This window comes from Leptopilina heterotoma, unplaced genomic scaffold, assembly GCF_015476425.1.
Source record: "Leptopilina heterotoma isolate Lh14 unplaced genomic scaffold, ASM1547642v1 Lhet_11, whole genome shotgun sequence".
Lineage (NCBI taxonomy): Eukaryota > Metazoa > Arthropoda > Insecta > Hymenoptera > Figitidae > Leptopilina > Leptopilina heterotoma.
Window position 1 is genome coordinate 2,733,546 of NW_025110829.1, and position 16,320 is coordinate 2,749,865.

The 16,320-nt window shown below is 26.6% G+C and overlaps 2 protein-coding genes across 5 annotated transcripts in view; one reads left to right on the top strand and one right to left on the bottom strand.

Moving 5' to 3' along the window:
• The window catches only part of LOC122504048 (growth hormone secretagogue receptor type 1), a 99,184-nt gene that overhangs the window by 51,830 nt on the left and 31,034 nt on the right, over positions 1 to 16,320 (bottom strand). The gene's annotated exons all lie outside the window — the stretch shown is intronic.
• LOC122504088 overlaps positions 145 to 16,320 on the top strand; it is a 64,105-nt gene continuing 47,929 nt past the window's right edge. Inside the window, exon 1 of the mRNA XM_043614989.1 lies at positions 145 to 304. The gene's annotated coding sequence lies outside the window, so the exon portion shown is untranslated. The remainder of the gene's footprint in view (positions 305 to 16,320) is intronic.

Consider the following 16,320-nt stretch of genomic DNA (forward strand, 5'->3'; position numbering starts at 1 on the left):
TTCGCGTAGATGTGATAGGCTTTAAAGTTTAAAAATATTAAATTTCTGTTCTATTACTTGCATTTTTTATAGATTAGATAGGCTTTATAGTTTAAAAATAAAATGTCACAAAACAAAATTTCTTTTCTTTATATGACTAATTTTTCATAATAGCTTGTTTATGCCAAAACTATACCAGTATTTGTCGAAAGAAGTTGTATTTATACGGAAACCAAACATGGACTATCAAAGGACATTCTCCTTAGAGCTTGGTTTGATTTTGTTGTTGATCGCTGTACAAGTTTCAAATCTTAAAGGAAGTAATGTAAGTTTAAAAAGCATGTGAATTCAATTATTTTACATACATAAAAATAAAACTGTTATTCTGTTATACTTGTACGAAAAGTACCTATGTCATTTCGGACACATAATGTGGGTGCAAAGTGATACATTTTCATGTATCACGATATATAAGTGATACATAACTGAAAATTTTAATAATTTATACAAAGATTTCAATCGATTACGGATTTCAAATTGTTGCGGACTAATATTGGATTTCTTGCTTACAGAGTTCGGATTGCTTCGGACATTTTCCGGATTAAGTTTTTTTAACTAGATTAAATTCGGATTGTTGCGGACTGATTCCGTATTCTTTACATATTGATTTCTGATAATTCCGTACTTATTTTAGAAGAATTCTTCACCGGTCATAAATTCGGATTGTTGCGGACTAATTACGGACTGAATTCGTAGACATTCAGGATTACTCCGGAGTGTTTTCGGATTCAGGTTTTCGTTCGGATTAATATCAGACTAACGCGGATCATTTTCGGACTTTTTTCATACAATTTTCGGACTAATCCGTAATAATCTGACCGTTCTTAATCCGGAATTAGTCCAAAATTTTTACCAGGGTAGTTTTCGTAACTCTAATATAGGGGAGACTGGGGTAAACCCGCTCACTAGCGATTTGAACAAATTGTTCTTGGATTTTTAAGTTTTCCGATCATTATTTTTGAGTTGAAATTTATTTGGCAAAGTTTTTTTGATGCTATTGGATATCCTTTTTCGAAGTACATATATAGTTTTGTTTGATTTCAAAAAGATTTAATTAAATATATTCTGAAATGTGAGGAATACATTCAGGGTAAAGCCGGTCACTTAGTTTTAAATTTAAAATTTGTAATAAAATAATTTCACGTATTAAATTTTAACAATAATAAAATTTATAACTTTTTATAACCAAAATACATGTAACCACATTTCACTTTCTCTTAATAAAATATAAAATTATTTAAATCATAGTTTATCATAGTTTATCAATAATAAATCATACTTAAGACGGGAATAAGACAAAATTTTAATATTTAAAAAATGAAACTTTTCCGACTTGAAAAAATAAAGTGGGCGGATTTACCCTGGAAAATTGTGATTTTTAAATTTTGTATAGGGTAGAGCGGGGCTAGTTGAGCATAGGGGTAAGTTGAGCAACCGAAATATCTCAGGCTCTATAAATTGGCCGCTAATTTTTTCAATGCCAGAAAGAAGCAGGCACTTGCGCAGTTATGTTCCCTCCTGCGCCTGCTTCTTTCTGGCATTGAAAAAATTAGCGGCCAATTTATAGAGCCTGAGATATTTCGGTTGCTCAACTTACCCCTATGCTCAACTAGCCCCGCTCTACCCTATGCGAATTAAAAATTTTCTCTAAGTAAAACTAAAAAAGATAAATCAAAAACTCTTTTTTATTTTTTTTAGTAGAAATCATTAGCTTTCAAATGATATAAATTAATTTGAATTTAGAGAATAATTTCCTAGATTTTTACCGATTTGACAAAAAGTGAGCGGGTGTAAACCTGAGCATTATTATCCCCTATCATTATAAACGTTCGAACATGTTTTTTGACAAATACATTGAATTAGTCGATTTTAAACGGTTTTTGACTGAAAATGCTCAGATGTTTTTAATGATATCTCGCGAACCAAATAAGATTTTGGAACTCTTTTAGCCTTAAATTAAAGATGAGACTTGAATGATCACAACTATGTAATGTTCAAATTTTTTATTCAATGTTTAAAAAATTTGCAAAAGTTTAAGGTAGTAGCCCGGTGTGAAGCTTGAAATTTCGATGCTACTTCACGAATTTTTTTAAGCGGGAAAATAAAAAACGATCGTTACTATATAAAAAATTTTTTTTTACATTAATTTGTTAATAATTTTTAACGTCGAAGTCGACTCCTTGAAAAAAAATAGAAATTTTTTGGTAAACTCCAGAACCAATCGCAGTCACCTTAAATGAAAAACTCAAAGATATTATTAATCCACAGACATAAAACTAAGTCTGATACCAATAAAACATTACATTTTTTAATAACAAATTAAGTTTTTTAAACAATTTATAATGAAAAAAAACCGTTTTCAATACTTTTTTTCACAAGTCCGACATTTTGTTTTTTCTGTTTAAAAATGTAAATTTTATTGGTATCAGGCTTAGATTTATGTTTGTGGATTAATAATATCTTGGAGTTTTTCATTTAAGATGACTGCGAAAGGTTCTGGAGTTTACCGAAAAATTTCTGTTTTTTTCGAGGAGTCGACTTCAGCGTTAAAAATTATCAACAAATTAATGTAAAAAAAATTTTTTTATATAGTTAAAGACGTCAATAAAAAGTTAAAAACATATCTTAATTTTGTAACGATCGTTTTTTTATTTACCCACTTAAAAAAATTCGTGAAGAAAGATCGAAATTTCAAGCTTCATACCGGGCTACTACCTTAAAAAATTTCAAAAATAATTTCTTTTTTTGAATTTTTTTGTAAAATTTGTAGATTGCTGAAATCTTTGCATAAATTATTATAATTTTCAGTTATGTATCATTTATCGTAGAATTTTATAAGCTTTGGAATGGTATATTTGTTAATCTGCCGACATTTGTAGTTACAAAAAAACCCAAGCAGAAATTTCTGTCAAATGCCAGTATTCACAACAGGCGCAGTATTGCACCAGTACTGGCATGCCAGCAGTTGGCTTGCCAGTACTGGTTCAGTACTGGCTTCAATAAAATTTCTGTACTACGCCAGTACTGCCCTTTAAGACTGGTATGCCAGTACTGTGCCAGTATTGCGAAAACAACACTGGCAAACCAGTACTACGCCAGTACTGTGCCAGTATTGCTAACACGGTAAACTGACAATAGTCAGTTAGGAACTAATTAATGGAAATTTATTAATTGCAGTTTTTGCAAATGAAGTAGCTCGTCCTCATCTTTGCGCATTTTAAACACAAAGTGGCCGACCTTGACAGAAAGTAACATTACCGAATTGTTGTAACCATAAAGAAATACGTTTCGAGATTCGATTATCCACTTTGATTTTCTTTCAACCATGATTTTGAAAACAATTTTAATAGATTTTATAATTCTTATGATAATGTTATAATTTGTGGCGATTTTAATTATGATCTCAGTAAGTCATCCAATGACTCAAATTATCTTAGAGATTTTTTTGAATCCCTAAATTTATTTATTGTACCATTTGCTTCAACGCATCATACTTCTCATTCTGAATCTTGGCTAGATTTGTTTGTGGTAGATGAGGAGGATAAATTGAAGGGGATTTTTCAATCAAATGTTCCTTTTGTTGCTGGTCATGAACTTATATCAATATCTTATGAATGGAATTTTAAAAAACAATCATGCCCAACTAAAGGTTATAGAAATTTGTCACAGATTGATGATAATGCTTTTTTGTTTACTTTGGATACTGTTAATTGGTCTGAATTTTATCAATTAAACTCGGTTGATGATAAACAATCTTTTATTTTTAATGTTATTATTAAGGAGCTAGATGAGCATGCCCCTCTGTGTAAAAATGTAAACAGGGGAAAAGTATGTCATTGGATGAATGAAGATATTAGTGGTCTTTTACGGCAAAGAGATTCTGCTTTTAGAGCTTGGAAGAGAGTTGGTGGTGAATCAAAGCGAGGTGAATATAAAGTACTAAGAAATAGAGTAAAATTATTGATGAGGGAAGCGCGTGATAAATACAACGCTGGCAGGCTAAAGGGTGTTAATGATTCGAAAAAACTATGGGGGGAACTAAGACGTATTGGTCTTGCTAAGAGTAAAAAAACGATTCTCCTCTCTTTTTTAATGTAAATCAAATCAATGATTATTTTCTATCTGTTTGTGGAAACTCGTCCTTCAATATTACACCCTCCTTTCTCTTAAATGTAGTGGACGATGATGAGTTTGATGACACTCTTTTTTATTTTAAAGATATATGTCCTTCTAAGTTGCTTGAGGCTTTCAACAGTATTAAAACTGAAGCGCAAGGAATTGATGGACTGTCAATAAGTGCAATTATGAAGGGAATGCCGGCTGGAAAAAGGTTATTATTAAACCAGTGCCTAAAGTGAAGGTTCCGCAGCAGCCTGGGGATCACAGACCTGTTGCTATACTGTGTTCTTTGTCTAAGGTTCTTGAGAAAATGGTACATTATCAGTTGACAGATTATATTGAGTCTAATGATGCATTGAGCCCTTTTCAGTCAGGCTACAGAAAAGGTTTCAGCACCCAGACTCTTTTGGCTAGTTTAACGGATGATGTATGTAAAGCAATTGATCAAAGGATGGTCACAATAATTGTTTTCTTTGATTTTAGTAAGGCCTTTGACATGGTGCCTCATACTCTTTTGCTATTGAAACTTAAATCTTTTGGTTTGTCAAATTCTGTCTTAAGATGGTTTGCTTCATATCTGTCTGGGAGAATGCAGGCTGTTGTGGACCAAAAGGGGGAATTTTCATATTGGGGAAATATTGGAACGGGAGTACCTCAGGGATCGGTGCTGGGTCCCTTATTATTTAACCTTTTTACGAATGACCTAAGGGATGTTTTAAAATACTCTAAACATATGTACTTCGTGGACGATTTACAAATTTATATTCATTCTAGTCTAGATAATTTAAACGAAAATCTGGCTTTAATAAATAAAGATGTGAAGTCGGTACTAGATTGGGCATCAACAAATTTTCTTAAAGTAAATACTGATAAAACTTATTCTATGATAATTGGATCAACTTGGTATACAAATAATATCAAACTAGATGGTAACTTATTAATTAGGATTAATGATATTACCATACCTTTTGTTGATTCAGTTAAGAATTTGGGTGTTTTATTTAGACCGACTCTCTGTTGGGACAAGCAAGTTGGTAAAATTTGTAAAAGTGTTTATGCAACCTTGTCACAATTTAAGGGGGATAAAGAAGCTCTTACTGTTGACATTCGAATAAAACTTGTTACTTCGTTGATTTTTCCTCATTTTGACTACTGTTGCGCTGTTTATAATGATTTAACTGATGAATTAAATCAAAAACTTGAGAAGCTTCTTAATACATGTATAAGATTCATATTCAACTTAAAGAGGGATGAACATGTAACACCATATAGGTTAAGACTTGGATGGCTTAGTGTCAGGAAAAGAAGACTTTGGCTTGTTGGTTGTTTTACACAGGTTATCCTGTATACTAAAAAACCTTTATATTTGTATGAGGAATTTATTTTTAGAAACGATGTTACTTCGAGAGAGGTGAGGTGTCCTAATTTATTTAGGATACCATCACATAGAACTGAACGATATTATAATTCTTTTATGATAACTGCAATAAATTAGTGGCATTCTCTTCCGGGCTCTATTACTACTATCGAAAGTCCAAAAATTGTTAAGCTTAGATTATATAAATATTTATTTTTATTGGATGAGTAGAATCTTGTTATTATGACTCTTGCCATTGTTAAAATTTTTTGTGAGTGTAATATTGAAGATTGTTTATCATTGTTGAAAATATTTTATGAATATTATTTTTATGTGTGTTTTTTCTTTTATGAACATAATGTATATTTTGAATTTTTTATTTTTGCTGAAAATTGTATTTTAATTATTGTTCTTGTGGCTTGCCTGGGACAAAATAAATAAATTATGAATTATGAATTATTATTCTAACCGTAAGTAACTTTATAAAATTTTCCAAAGTAATTTACGTTGCTACACTGAGAAAACAAATTATCATGATTATTTTAAGAGGTCAATTTTTTTTCCTCGTATTAACTTTAGTTTATACGAGGAAAAAAAATCTGTTAACTATTTGCCAATTTGAAAAATAGTAATAACTTTCGTTCAGCTTAACATTATTTTAAATATGGCTAAGGTTTTAAATTGCACTAATACCTAATAGGCAGTAAAAACAGAAAAACATAATTTTGAGCAATTTAGAGACAAAAGTCTGATTTTATATAGATACCAAATTAGTCATCTATTTTTGCATTGAAGTCAAATGTGGGGAATATTCATGCGTTCCATTTTAAACAATACGAATGACTTTGAAATAGTTACTTGTTTTTTCTACTTTTCTAAGATACATTTATAATGAAGTGATAAGTGGATTTTTTTTAATAGAATCGGAATAACAAAATATATGACATTTCAAGTGTCTTTGGGACTTACACTGCAAAAACAAGTGTCTCATTTTGAGACGTTTTGTCCCATATTTGAAACACATAAGATGTCTTAGTCCACATATTTGAAACAGATATGTGTCTCATTTTAAGACGTTTCAAAGTGTCTTACACATTTAGCAATGCATTTTGAGACACGAAATGTGTTTCGAGTATCCGCCTCACACTAAGAAGACGTTTTACGTGTCTTATGCGCATTGAGTTACCTTTAATGTCTTAAAATGAGACACGAGATGTAATTAAATGTCTCAATATAAAACCTATTTTGTACCTCAATGGTTTAAACACTTAAAGCAACTCATTTTAAGACACGAGTAAGATACCAGTTTTTGCAGTGTAATGGCGGGTTACAGATAAAAATTGGCAAATACAAACTGTCTGACCCAGAAAAGTGAATTTAGATCTCGACTACTTAGCCCGTTGTCATTCTTTGGTTTGCGTCGTTTCGTGACTCGTCTTCTCGCTCGTTGTTACGCGAAAAGCAAGAGGAAATAACAGAATATAGAAGAGGAAATTCTATTCTTTGTTGTTTTTATTCGTTTTATAGAAATCCCATCCAAATTGATTACATCAATTACAGAGAGCTTTCAAATGGATTTATTTTCAGAAAAGAATAATTTTCTACAGCGCTTATCGTATGAATGTTGAACAAAAAAAAAAGAACTGAAAAATTTTCTTTATTTTTAAACAAAACTTTATCAAATCTTTAAATATTTCACTTACTTGTACAAATTAATTGTAAAAATATTAGCATGAAATTAGGGAGATTATTTGAAATTTGATTTTAAATTAATTGCTCTCGAATATTTGTTATTTAAAGGAAGAATAGACTTAAAGAAGAATTTTCATTTAACCATTTGTAATTAAGCAGACTCTTTAGCCAATTTTTACTTAATCGAATTGTTATAAAGCTAGATTTTTTCCTTTAATTAATCCGAATTTTCACTTGACTGTGCTATCATTTGGCTAAATTTTTATTTAATTGTACTGTTATTTAGGCAAATTATTACTTAATCGTACTGTAATCTAGCCAATTTTTTTAATCGTATCATCATTTAGCAAAATTGTTACTTAGTTGTCTTATATTATTTAGTCAAATTTTTATTTAATAATATTTTCATTTAGCTAATATTTTTAACCGTGTTGCCATTTAGCAAATTTTTACCGAATTTTTAATTTATAATATTTTTATTTAGCCAATTTTTTTTAATCGCGTTGCTATTAAGCAAATTTTTACTTAATCGTACTATTATTTAGCAAAATTTTCACTTAGTCGTCTTATCATTTAGGTAAATTTTTATTTAATCGTACTGTCATTATCCAAATATTCATTAATATTTTCATTTAGCCAATTTTTTTTTATCGTATTATCATTTAGCAAATTTTTACTTAATTGTACTGTTATTTTTATTTGTTATTTGTATTTGTTATTTCCAAAATTTTAATAAATCGTTTTGTTATGTAGCCGAATTTGTAATTAATACCTAATATTTTCATTTAGCCAATTTTTTAAATCTTGTCATCATTTAGCCAAATTTTTACTTAATCTTTCTGGCATTTAGCAAAAATTTTACTTAATCATATGCATTTAGATAAATTTTTACTTAATCGTGTTGTCATTTAACCAAATTTTCACTCATAATTGTACTGAAATTTAACCAAATTATCAAAAAATAAAAATAATAATAATAATATCCAAGAAATTAAATTGAAAAGCATGTGAAACAAAAAACTAATTAAAAGAGAAAGGGGTGCGTTGGAGTGTAATAGCTAATTAGAAGGACGAAACGATTGTATTTTTCTTCTATGAAATGACTCACAATCAGCATAGAATTAAAATTATCATTTTTGATATTTGATATGGAAGAAATTTTAAAGCAGCACGCGGGCATTTCGTATTTTTTTGTTTTTGTGAAATATATATGGAACAGAGCAGGTGAGCTTGAAAATTGATAGAACCCGCTTGGAACCTCTTTATTATCTATTTGGGTTACCTCGTATGTCCTAATCGCATGACTGGTGTGTCTTACGTATTAATGTGATTTGACCTCGCTTCTTGCCTTATTACGTCAGTAAATCCAAGTTCAGGATTATGAGATTTTACCCAAGTACCTAGCATAATTTTCTTCTTCTTCTTTATTCTTTCTTTTCATATTTACTTTTTAAAAGAAAATTAATTATAAGTACTCTTTATTTATCTCTGCAGAGAATTATTTTTCTCACACTAATATTATAATTTCAAAAATTGAAAAAATTTACTCTTTTCTTTATTAGGTGAACTATAAAATTATTTCTGCAATAAAAAAAGAGAGATTTGTATTTTCAGTCGTAAAAAATTGTAAATTTTGTATTTTACAGTATTATATTTGGAAAGGGACAAATTTCCCTTTAAAATTCAGAATACTTACTGCGACGGGTGTAATTTCAGTTGAATAATGACAAAAGTTTGATATAAGTATATTTGAGTGGGGACAGAATTTTAGGACGATAGTCGTGTAGTTTCTCATCTTTAGCCCAGTTTTTAGTACTTACGAGTATAAAATAATAGTTATAGAAATTTTAAAATTAACATTATTTCGCAAGTATAGTAACGAATTTTTTTATTTTTCATAAAGAGTTAATTTTTTACAAAAATATTTAGTAACTACTGAATATTATATATTATTTTATTTTTAAGATATTATTATAATTTAAAAAAAAATTTTCAATAATTAAATTTATTCAAAGAATTTTATTAAAATTTATTAAAACAATTGAATTCTATTAATCACTTAATGATTTATGAAAATTATTACAAAATTTGTAAAAATATCAATTGAATGCTTAAAGAAAATTTAAATTCTTTCGAGGAATTTAATAAAAAATTTTAAGGAAATAATTTAATTCTTTTAAAGAATTGAGTTAAATTTTTATTGGAAATAATTTAATTGTTTCAAAAAAATGTTATTAATATTTTCAGAAATAATTAATATAATAATAATAATAATAATAATAACTAATTAGATAGTATTAGGTGAAATTTTTTAAATTTGAAATCATTCAAAAATTGAAGTTGATATTTGTAAATAACAAAATTTGAAATTTGCATAATTTACCAAAACTATGAAATATAATAATATAAAAATAAATCCAAAAATGTGATTTTTAATAAATTGTTATTCATTATTAAAAATTTTTCGACTTGTGGATAAATATTATTAATATCATTACTATTATTTTCTCAAATAAAATTAGTATCTTGTCAAGTAATAAAATGTAGTATCTAGTACATTGATGCACTTTATTGTCGCTTTGTATAATCCTCTTAGGTGCTTAACCCACCTTTTAAATCTCCTGGGCAGTTTAGATTGGAGAAATAATTAAACGAAAAAAAGGATATCTGCTTCAAATGTTATAAACTTAACGTGATAGTAGACGTAATTCTAAATTAAATTCCATAAGTACTATATATAAACGCACACTATTAAAAAAAAACAAATTTACATTTTTATAAAAGCTGAAAAGCAACAAGTTTTTCTTTTTTTTCCTTTTTAATAAATATGCATGTGATTTCTCGAAAGAATCAGTTTTATTATCAAAGCGAACTGATTTTATTTCTGTAAAAAGTACACATTTTCTTAATGATCCCTTTATATATGTGTATTAACATTAACAAGTCATATATATGTGTGACATTGTGCGCGAAAATGCGCACAATGTATTCCCTTGACATAAATAGTTATATACACTAAGGTTCCTTGTTTTATAACATCGAAATATTATGTAAATGATAATGAAATTACATCTATACAGCAATATAAACCAATTATTTATATATATATATATATATATATATATATATATATGACAGATTTCAATCATAAAATATTACACTGATTTATTAGATAAAATCAGCTTAAATTTATAATTGGAAACAATCATTATTTACCCAATTCAAACCCCTTGAATATTACGCGCAGTATAATATAATTTTGCGTTTAAGTGGAAAGAATTTAAAAACTTGCTAATTATTACAAATGGTATAATACGAAACTTTGAAAGAACAAACTGGTTTTTAAATGATATTAATTTATATGTACTTCATAATGAAAAATTCCATATTAAATCCTAAAAAAAAGTAATCTCATACTTAGAGGAAAAATCATCTTCTAATATCCTCTCTCATTTTCCTCTCAAAACAAATATAGGTATTACACTTGAATGTAGAATATTTTTATTTTTTAGTGGTTAATAATAAAACAACAATTTTTTGAGGTTCTAATGTCAAAAATATTGAATTCAAGTGAAGTAAATAAACAAATGAATTTATTAATTAATGTAAATAATTGATTAATGATCATTAATAAATACTAGCAACAATTCGTGCGGTTGACTTCTTACATTTTTTTTAAATAAAATTAGCAATTTAAAAAATAATAGAATTTGAAAATGTTCTAAATTAAATTTTCGTTGAAAACACTAAAAAAATTTAATTTTTGAGAAATTATAAATATTTGCAGAAATTCAATTCTTTAGAAGAAAAGAAAATTCTTATGAAATTCAACTATGTACAAAATTTGAAGAAAAATTTCGTAAAAATCCCAATTATCTTTATAAATAACAAAATTCTTCTCCAAAGTTTAATTATTTTCATAAATGTAAAAAAAATTCTTGTCTTAATTTAAATTATTTTTTTCAAATATTTTTCTAATTTCAATGATTTTCTATATCTACTATTTTAATAGAATTTCCCAAAAGCAATTCAATTATTATTTTCATAAAAAATAATTTAAAATTCTGGAAAATAATAATTGAATTAAAATGATGAAAATAATTTTGATGAAGTTACAGTAACAATATTCTTATAATTTAAAATAATGATTTTATTACTTGTTCATCTTTAATTATTATAAAACATGAAGAAATAGATCACTCCGAGTCTTCAACTCGAAGCAATCAATATCTTCATATTTTACAATACTTTTATAAGTTGTTTAATTTAAAAAAGGTTTGAATTTGAAATTTTTGAATGTCTTAATTCCTGTGAAAAATCCTGTTGCAAAAATAAGATTAAAAATAGGATTTGTGCAAATATTTTTCTACTTTTTCTAAAACAAAATAATAATTTTGTTAAAAAAATTTTATTATAAAATAAAAAAATGAGGTACAAAATATGTTTTATATTGAGACATTTAATTACATCTCGTGTCTCATTTTAAGACATTAAAGGTAACTCAATGCGTATACGACACGTAAAACGTCTTCTTAGTGTGAGACGGATACTCAAAACACATTTCGTGTCTCAAAATGCATTGCTAAATGTGTAAGACACTTTGAAACGTCTTAAAATGAGACACATATCTGTTTCAAATATGTGGACTAAGACATCTTATGTGTTTCAAATATGGGACAAAACGTCTCAAAATGAGACACTTGTTTTTGCAGTGTACGATTTTACAGTTTGTCAACGATATAAATACAGTAAATTTCTTAATATACGTAAATGTAGTCCTCGCAGTAGTATATTTATGTCTTTATAAACTCGTCTGAATATCATGTCCCATTCGAATATCTTTTGCCGTATCATTCTTGTCTAAAATTCCCGTTTCAAAACTACCAGACTCATCGTTAAACTTCATATCCCAGAAGAATACACGTCAAATTAAATTCTACTCAAGACACGTGTTACTTCTCGACACAAAAGGACAAAATTTCACTGGATATTAAAAAATCATAAAAAAGACACATCGTATTACTTTTTCTTTTTGTAAATTTTATCTACATCGAGAGCGAGAATATTACCTCTAGAAGAAAATGAAGAACGTAAATAAGAACATTTATTATACGAACAAAACTTTTTGATCGACTTGTTTTTGAATATTTTTCAAAAAAAAAAAAAAAAAAAAAAAATTGGAAGACTGAGGAACGAGAATATAAGGTATGTTTCCTCGTAGTAAATGCAAATTCGAGATACCTGAATGGGTCGTGTTGGCCCGTAAAAGCCAAGTAGTTCTATATTATGTATAAATTTATCTGGAGTGAGGAAAATTTTACCGCTTTATCAAAAATACGTTAATTCAGGAGAAACTTTTATTTAGCCTCTCTTTTTTTAGCGGTGGACCTATTTTTTCTAACATGTGAAAAATTACCGTCGAGGTCCTGTGATTAATTACAAAAGAGCAAAACGTGAAACGACTATAAAATTTTGTCGGTTTGTCGGACAGCTTACAATCTATTTATTAATTCTACTCGCAACTTCGCAAAAAAAGGGCAGAGGGGGAATGAGAATTTCCCTTTTTGCAAAATCTGTATCAACTTGTTAATTATTTATCAAAGTCTTTCTTAGTCATACATTTGCTTTCCTGTATCACTCAAAATCATAACTTGCTTTACTCTTCTAAATCACATCCGAAAATAAAAATTTTTAATTTAGCAAATATTTTTGATTAAATAATTGAACTTTCGAGTAACACTGAAACAATCCTGATACCTAATACGTTTAATTCTAATTTTTTTTTAAATTCAATGATTTTCCAAATTTTTAATTAGAAGTCTTCAAAAATACGATTATATTTCAAAACAATTTTTAAAAGTAAATAAACAAAATTCATTACAATATAAAATTTATTTCAATTACCTAAATTTGACAAAATTTTCAATTGTTTCCATTTTTTAAAATTATTTTCGGAAAAACAATTATTTTAAAAAAATTTAAATTACATTTTTTCAAGAAACAAATTTTTTCGGAATTTCTAAATTAAATTATTCAAAACTTCATAACTAATTATTTGACAACAATATCAGTCGCGTTCTTAATTATGGCATTTCTACAATAAAAAATAACGTAAGTGGGACATCCTGCAAGCCGGACCACTTGTAAGCCTTTCCCCTAAGTTATTACTAAGTTTAAAAGTTATTTTAGAATTTAATTACTTAAAATTAGAGCTGTGCAAAATAATTCCAACCGAACTGTTCGAATTTTTTCGCCTAGTTCGAATGTCGAAAATTCGACATTCAACATTTCGGCGCCCCAAAACCGAACAAAACTAGGTTCGGTTCGAATTTTGCACAGCTCTACTTAAAATAAATTTTGTTATTTATAGAACTAAGAAAAAATAATGCATTGTTTTAAAATTCATTGTAATTCGAAAGTTTTTAAAGAACCTAATAGAAATTGAAGAAGAATTCAAGATTTTTAAGTTTTTCAAAAATATTTATAGACACCTGAAAATATTTTTTTGCAATTTTTTTTGTAATTTTTTTTGTAATTCTAGAAATTTTTTCATTTTTACAGTACATTTGATAAAATTTATTAACATTTCCTTGATTTTTCTGCCATTTCTCCGACTTGTGGCTGTTCAAAAATATTATTAAATAAACGAAAATGAATATTTTTCGTTAAAATGTTACTTTAAAAAACAATATACGACATTCTTATGTTGCGTTAAATTTGGTAAATTATTTTTAACATAAAAATAATCTCCAATAAACAACATAATAGTCAGTTTCAAAATGATATATATTGAATGTTTTATAAGAGGAAACCTTTAAAGTGAAGCTTTGCATTTAACGTCCAACAAAAATAATCTCGTGTACTGATGTTTATTATACGTTCATAACACGTGTATGTCAACAACCCCTTTAAATGCCACGAAAATTAGAAAGGAAAAATGAAATTGTCTTGAAATGAATTTTCATAAACCAAAAAGAAAAGATAAAAGAAGAGAAAATTTTCTTAAACGCAAATTTTTCGAATAAAAAAACTAATTTAAATTTACAAAGTATTCTTTATGCAAAATAAAATTTTAATTTATTATTTATATCAAGATTTTAAATTAATTTTTTTACTTTATTCTCTTGTGAATAAGTTTCTCGAAATGTAATAAAAAAAAAATTTTAAACATACATTATTTTCTGCATTTAACAAAAAGTTTTTATCAAACATTTATTTTCTTTTAAAAAATAATAACAATGTTTAATACTACTTGTTAACAAAAACTTTCAGTTTTTTAAAAATTTGGGATTTTTCATGCTCTGTTTTTCAATGAACACTCATATTTGCTTTCAATAGGCAACATCTGGCGAAGTGAGTATAAGAAAGAAAGTTTTTAAAACTTGTAAACCGTTTGATCTGCTCAAAAAGTTTCCTCGATCCTTCAACAGTAGTTGAAAGAAATTCCTTTCTAAGCAAAACAGTTTTTGTTATAGAAAACTAGACATTATTATAAAATTCGATGTAGGTAATTTATTATTATTATTATTATTATTATTATTATTATTATTATTATTAATATTATTATTATTATTATTATTATTAATATTATTATATTATATTATTATTAATAACAATATTATTGATATTAACATTAATGAAAGAATAATAAATTTAATTAATTATTCAATTTATAATATTAAATAAAAAATATATATAATAATTAAATTTACCTAATAAAAACTTAACAGTAATCTACATCTTTTGCAATTTTTTTGCTTAAGATTATACAGAAATTTGAACTGACAACTGTAACTAATTGTCTTGAAATGTATCACTTCCTCTAAAACTGCAGAAAGATCAGCTTCTTTGGAACTGTTGGAAGCATTCCAATTATCGAAATTAATCATTTAAAGTGAGTTTTAAAAAAGAAAGAATGAATTTCTATTTTATTCGGTTAGGAATCTCGTTAATTTACAACCATAGAAGATAAAATATCGTTCATTGCGAAGCGATTAATCTATCCACAAGTGAATTATCAGAAGAAGAAAAAAGTCAAATCTCTACATTTGGAACTTGGATACAATTAAATTTATATTCTCTCAGTTCGTGAAATTAATTTTCTTCCCTTAAAATTGACTGTGATTGTTAAATTAGATATTTTAATAAACTTATCCGGAAAATGAGTTTTTAATTAAATTTTCTTTAAAATACTTATCGCTTTGCGACTTATCACTTTTGTACATGTTATAGCTATAAGACATTGTCAAGGAAACTCATAATTTATTCTAGTTCATAATGCTAAGTAGCTTGGTAAAAATTAAATCTTAATTAAGGAGACAAAATCACGTATTCCACTTGAAGACTGATTTCTAATTAATTCAAAATTCGCAAAATTTTTCTAGAAACTTTTATAGTTAAAATAAAATTTTAAAGAAATTATCATTTTTCGTTTGGAAAAAATGCCAGGGTTGCCACGCAACATGGAAACCTGAAAATGTCAGGGAATTTTATAAACCTTGAAAAAACCTGAAAAAGTCAGGGAATTTTTATCGGAATCCTGAAAAATTGTTGTTTTCTAAAAGTATTGTGATTACTCTTTAAATCTAATTTCACTTAAATATTTCAAAATTAATTAAATTTTAAAAGAATTACGTTTACAATTTTCATAAGTAGATGAACTTTAAAAGATTTTGATTTAAAATTTTGTAAAATTTCAATTTTAAATTAATTTAATTAGAAATATAAAAAAAACTTCGATTTAAAAAAATTTTTAAAACTAAAATTCTTCTGAAATTAGTTAAATATTTTAATATATATTTAACTAGTTTTATTAAAAATAATGGATTTATAGAAGAATTTTAGTTAAAAACACTAAAACAAATTGAATTTTGAAGCAATTACAAATGATTGCAGAAATTCAAATATTTTCAAAAGTAGTAAAATTCTTCTCAGAAAATCAATTATTTTCAAAAATTTTAATAAACTTCTTCGCAAAATTTTAATTATTTTCAAAAACTTTCCTCAATTCAATGATTTTTAATATTTACTACTTTAAAAAAAATTTCTAAAAGAATGCAATCAGTTAAAAAAAATTTTAATAAAATTCTACGCAAACATTTAATTATTTTCAT